The following is a 6819-nucleotide window of genomic DNA, read 5'->3' as shown; positions in this document are numbered from 1 at the left end:
GGTGAGTATTCATCCTCTTATCCTTTTTTCTTATGATTCTAATCTAAATTTTCTAGAAAAAAGACAATTGGGCTTTTAAACGAAATTATTTATATTGAAAGTTTGGGATTTTAATTAGCATACACCTATCCAAAAATGAAAACTAAAATATGAAAAAAAATATCTAACTAATACAGATACAATTAGATCACTCTACTTATTTCACATTGCTTCTAGGGAAAAAGAAATAAAAAAAATACATTGAACAATTAAGTTTATTTTCAATGTACCATCCTTGTATCCCTGAATACACTGAAAAGTGCAAAAAGAAAGTCCATACTAATGTAAATTACTTGTATGCAATAATTAGAATTAGGACATTGTTGGACAACTCACGGATATCGGCCATTTTACAGTTTTATCTTGGTGCAGCTACTCTAAAACTAATATTTATACGTCGGCCATCCACCTTCAGCTAAATGAGTTTGTAATAATTACATTAAGATTATTCTAATTCATAGATTTTCATTTAAAATGTTCATAGTTAATGTGTTATGATGTCTAGGTATATTTTTTCCATGCTATGTATGGTTTCAACCTCTTACTTTATGGCAGGCTCTATAGATAACATCCCTTAAATACGAGCCTTTTCTGTAAATAGGAAGAACAACCACCTTAATTTTAAAAGAAAGTTGTTAAAAAAAGTTATCGAGACTTATACGAAGCTTTATTGTTAAGGTAACTCGTAAAGGTCCAGTATTCAGTGAGATCTTTTGTTACAAACATACATTAACACATAGACATCCTATTATCTTTATAAAGAATAAGAAACTGTAATGGCCCAGAAATGAACTAATATCCTCAAATTGACTCGAGTCATCTTGTAAGCATCTTTCCTTTTGTATCCCTGTATTTAAAAGTAGAAATGGGAACAAGGAAATAAATATCACGTGATTTCTAGGGGCAAAATATACGCTCTGGCACAATAAATTCTTGGCCCGGGATTTTCTTTCTTTGTACTGTTTAGTTATTAAATTTAAGGCTGAAGGAGTCGTTTTTTATATGTCTTTGCCTAAAACAAATTGAAAAAGATAAATGTTAGATAGATTATGATTCTCCTGATAATTACATTCTTTTCACAGCAGGACTTCTAGGATATCCTACACTTAACAAATTTTAAAAAGATTAATGTATTTACCATTGATTAATCCCTGTTTCTCTGGAGTGTTTAAAACTGACAATATTTCTGCATGTGATGCAGTGAGTCATTTTCATGTTTCCAAGGAAAAATTAAAATCCTAGTAACGTCTATCAAGCACAGTCCATCATTAATCAGTTTAAATTGCCAATCCAAACTTTGAAATATTTTTTTTTAACTAAAAAGAATATTTGTATCCTAATAATGGACTTTAATTCACAATTAGATGGCGTTAGAAAAGTTAAGCTTTGAAAAGAGAATTATTGAAATCATAACAAAATTTTTGTTGTACCTTCAATATTAGCATCATAAGATATTTAGCTAATCTTAATATAAAATAGGTTTTTTTCAGGTGCAAAAGTGATTCAGTTCCACTTTCCATATAATCATTTAATGAATTGTTAACAAAGTATACCTATGTAATTTACAAGTTTAATGAGTTAGACAACCCTTTAATAAAAATGTATGTAAAAGTGTTAGTGTGTACTAACAACGTGATGTACATATACAAACTTTCCTTACATGTAACTGATCATATAGAATTCAAGGATACAGGGATATGTTAATGACAGAATAATTGAGTTTCCGGTTAGGTTAGAAAATATGATTTAATTTTTTACATTGCTGATTATTGGAGGAAAATGATAATGTTTTTTTTACCTACAGAATTATCAGAGCTGAAATGGATTAAAGCCCAAGAAATTTTTAGGAAGGGTAGGGACAATAGTAAATAAGAATGAGAAAACAAAATTGTAAAGTTGAATTAGCGGCGGTCTTTTATCCTGATCCAGCTAGCTGTTCATCAAGGAATGTGAAAACGAGTTATTCATGTTTTTATAGAGGAACAATTTACAGTCATTGTCTCATCTCTCTGCTAGTTTGAAAATAGTTTTTTGGATTTATTTTAAACATGTCATGGTGAAGTGGGCAATGAAAATTTTTAAAACAACCCACAATAATATTTTCCTCCCCAAACAATATTTTTCAGCAACCCACAATCCTTCAAAAACTGTCTTACTATTATATCCCTGAGATATGCATAATAGGAAAGTAGATAATGAGATTATTACAGAAAAAGATTAAATTTCCTGTTTTAATTTTGTTTTGATTTAGTTTCTGTAAAGGGAAAGCTGTCAATATTACAAAGTCTTTCTTTATGTTTGAAAACAACTGATTATGATTCTGTAGGCGCGTTTTTTCAAAGGTTTCAAAAGCGTGAGATATATGTAAAAAGTTAGAGGAACAGTCATTATTTTTTCCATTATGTTTTCTAAAAATAGACAAAAATTTCTTGGTTATAGCTAAAAGAAACAACTTTAATTTGTGTAAATATAATATTTTCAGGTAGACTTCTCTATATGCCTATTTGTTGGTCGGTATGCAAAGCTCTCTATACTTAACTTGTACATTCTAGCAATACTTATATTTTTATGTTTACACCTAAATTAATAACTTGGCTGTTTTAGAGATATTATTTTATAAACATACAAGCATCCAATTACTTCTATATATGCATACAAGATATGTTCTTATAAATAATATCTGTTGTATTACATCAAATCCTTTTTATAGCTTTCCTATTCCTAGTATAGTTATAGCAGAGAGAAAGCTTTCTATTCAAGTATACTCTTCTATAGTACTCAGCTGACGACAAAAATAGTTTAGAAAAATGTGTGTGTGTGTAATTCTGTGCATAGTTAAGAGTAACACTGTCCTTACAGGATATATATTTAGATTTATACAGAAAGGAATACTTTAGTGATTTTAATAGTGATAATATATAATTTTAAGTTTATTTTGATATTCTTTTATTTATTTTCTCTTAATAACTGTGTATATTGCTTGAGACATGATGAAATATATCTTTCATAACTGAAACTTTTGTGTAATGCCTAGTTTTAGACGTTTTAGGTGCTTTGATATCTGAAATTTGGTTAGCTTCTTGTGATTATGTAACTATAGCTTATAACTTGCATTTTTTTAGTATAATAAGAATTGACTAGACCTGTTTACACTTAATTCAATAAATTATCTCTTTGATACAAGAGGTTTTATAACAAAATGATACATTTTAACCATAGTAGCGGATTCGCCCTCAGAATTCAGGAACTATGCCTTACGAGGAATTAGTAGAGGTCTACAAACCACTTAGATATTTGTTTAATATTGAAAATAATATACATGTAATAGGATTAAATCTAGACGTATGTCATGTCATCAAAATATTAGGCATCAAATATTGATCAAAATATACCTTTTTTTCTAACAAAATTTTACCTAAACAATAATGATATTTTTTTATAAAATGCTTTGCCAACATCATTAGTAGTAAATATTTGCCATGTCTTTAGTTATGACGCTACATTCATTTCTACATATATCAAGGCTTTAATATATAACATATTCTTCTATTTAGTAACGATTCTAAGGTGACTATGTAGTATGTACGAACGAGAGCAAGTGATGTTAAGCACCTTTCAGCAATGACGAAAAGGCTTTTTTTTGGTTTATATGTATACTTGGTTTCTTTTATATAGGGCTAAATGAAAAAATTTAAGGTCTACCATGGCCTATAATGTATAACACAATGTATAACAAGTTGAGATTATAAATCATCAAATGTTCTAACACAAACTTATGCTTTTTCGATTAAAAATGTATATTAGGAAAAATTGGTTGGTTATAATGGTAATAATATAAATGGTTTTATTAATTTACCTTTGCATTTTATATCCTTTAATGATATTTTGACGTGTTATTTTATTTTGCACTTTAACCTCATCAAAACATTTGATGAGGTTTCGTCAACATCGCTTAACAGTTGACATATCAAAGTTTTTCATAAAACTTTTTTTTAGTTGATATAACTATATCAAACAGAAGCCTAGTATATTACCCAAAATGACCATTGGAAGGTGCTTAAAACCACTTGCTCTCGTTCATGCATAGTCCCTTTTTTTTTATAATTTTAAGAAAGAAAAAAGGGGGATAATATTCAGCCTCTACCAATAACGAAATTAATTTGGGAAAACATCACGAAACCTATACGTGTTTTTACAGCTGTTGTTGGGGGGCAACGCATCGTAAAATTGCCCCCCAAATATTATTTTAGATTTTTTTCGCTTATTGGTTATACCTCATTCCTGGATATTATTTCTAATTATTTTTTCTAAATATTTTTCCATTTTGAGTTTATAATTAACTCTTAAGTAAATCACAAAACCTTTGATTTATTTTGATTTGGCACAAGTTTCTTTTGTTTTTTTTATTTCTGATTACAATATTATTAATCACGTTTCAAAATTTTCATAATTTGACATGTGTAATGAATGTATTTTGTAAATTTTATAACTTTGGGAGCAATGAATCTATTATTAACTGAATAAAGAGATATTGACAAAATGTAGCCCGATTGGAATGAAATAAAAATGATTAAGTGTCTTAAAATGGTGGGGATATAGAAATAGTGTAAAAAATTAAGTCTTTAAAAAACAGAGAATTAATAAATTTATCACCCATTTATTGCAAATTAAATATCAAAATCAAAATTTATTTTCCTATTTTCATTTTTAATGCTTTTATTTTGCTAATTTTATTTTTAAAGATATTTTTTGCTCTTCAGGCAAGTTAGCAATTCGGATCTGTTTGGATTTTGTATTGCTCGGAATATGAATTCGACAACTTTAGAACAAACCGATCAGAATTCGAATCCGCTTTTATTACTTAAATATTTTAAAAGTTTTATATAATTGAGATTCCTTATTATTTTGTGTAAATGAGCCAGAGCTAAGTATTTGTACCTTGAACTTTTTTAGAATAATCTCAAGCCCCATAAAATTAGTTTTCCTCCATCCTAGATACATATGAATAGTACTAAGATATCGAAGTGCAAAAAAAACTTCTGACAACTATGACATCAATACTTTTTAGAGAACAAACAAGGAAAAGTAATATTCATATGAGTGTAGGTAAAATAAAAATTAGGCATATCTTAAAATAAGTATTTTATTATTGTAACTTACTAGGAGATAAACCCTCTAGGGGACAACCATACAAGGGCCAAACCCATAAGGGAACAAACGTACCAAGGTGACATCTTTTAACTAAAACGTTCTAGAATTTAGAAAAAAGGTCAATTTAACAGTTTAAAGAAGCTTCCAGTTTCAGGATACAATTCACCAACAGTAACACAAATTAACATATCAAATATGGCGATATAATACAGGGACACAATTCAAAACCAAATTTTATTTCTTAAAAACTGTCCACAGCCTGAATTTTAAAAATCCTTCTGACAGTTTGACTAAAGTCTATGCTGGCTACCCAACAGAATGGTTTCCAACCCGATATATCCTTGCATAACAAAAATCAACCTTTATCACACACAGTAAATTATGTGATACTATATGAAAACGTTTTTACCCTAAAATGTTTGTCCCTTTAGAGGGTTTGTCGCACAAGTACGTTAGTCCCCCTAGTACGACAATATATTTGTCTAAATTTTAAAACGCACTCATGCATCGTTCTACATTTTGACTGTCCAATTTTTCAGAATATAATTAATCGTTCTTTCTTAGCTTCCTGCAAAACTTAATAGATTTTCACAGAACTAGTAAAATCTGCAATTTTAGTTATGTAAGGTGGCCAAAATTTTTAATTTTGCAACTGGCCCAATCATTCCCACTACCCCCTACCTTCAAGGAGATTTTTCAAAATTTAATTAAAGGGGGAGGAGGCAATTTCTTTCTTTAGCAAATATATAGATTATGAATAGAACATCATCCGCTAGTAGTAGAGTTTAAGTATGATCGAAACCTCGTACCATACAGAAAAATTATTTTCTTTTTTTGTGTATTTGTTTTTCTGTTTGTTCAACCGAATATTAGTTCCTTAAGATCTAGCTTTTCATAGAATAAGCTCTTTTTCTAGGGGTAGAACACCCACCTCCCGATAAAATTGACCTCCTTTCCAAAGAGATCTTTAAGGTGCATTTATCTCCAAAAATATATGTGTTGGGGCAAGCTACCCCCACCACCCCCCATTTATTACCATATAAAAATACTGCACGACTTCTAAATACATAAAAGAAAAGTTCATAACGTTTCTGTTAGGTGTACTTTCCCTAATCTCTGAAAATAATAAAGGATACCAATTCCCTGACAAAGAATGAATCCTTTTATACATGATGTATGATATGTGACATTTACCAGATTTTTAGGTTATATAACAATAAATATGTATGTCTTAACAATTGTTATTTATTATTATTCAATTCCTAACAACAATTTTGCGTTGTATAATAAACGTGTTAAATGCAGGGATAGGGTTTGATTTTTAGAAATTTTTCTCTTGTAAAATTGGAATGAAATCAACCTTGGAATAAGTCGATTTTTAACTCTCATTTTCTTCTTCTAGATGTTAAATAGGTATAAAGTTTATAATTGATGTGTTAAATTCTTAGTTTGAACAGCAAGAGAATAGGAAATGACAAAGAGAATGCTTTAGCAAATAAACACGCATAGATACGTATACTATACCCCACTAAAGACCTTTCAATCCCAATAGTCGAGATTAATATTTATACTTGTGCAAGTCAGTTAAAATCTTGGTAGCCACCACCATTCTTCCAATAAACTTCTTCT

The 6819-nt window shown here is 29.1% G+C and overlaps 1 protein-coding gene across 1 annotated transcript in view; it reads left to right on the top strand.

Annotated features, from left to right (window-relative positions):
* The window catches only part of LOC145318685 (paladin-like), a 29357-nt gene that overhangs the window by 834 nt on the left and 21704 nt on the right, over positions 1–6819 (top strand). The gene's annotated exons all lie outside the window — the stretch shown is intronic.

This window comes from Acartia tonsa, chromosome 1 (assembly GCF_053477335.1).
Source record: "Acartia tonsa isolate MP-2025a chromosome 1, ASM5347733v1, whole genome shotgun sequence".
Classification (NCBI taxonomy): Eukaryota; Metazoa; Arthropoda; class Copepoda; order Calanoida; family Acartiidae; genus Acartia; species Acartia tonsa.
The sequence above is the reverse complement of the archived record's forward strand: the minus strand, read 5'-3'. Positions and strand labels throughout refer to the sequence as shown.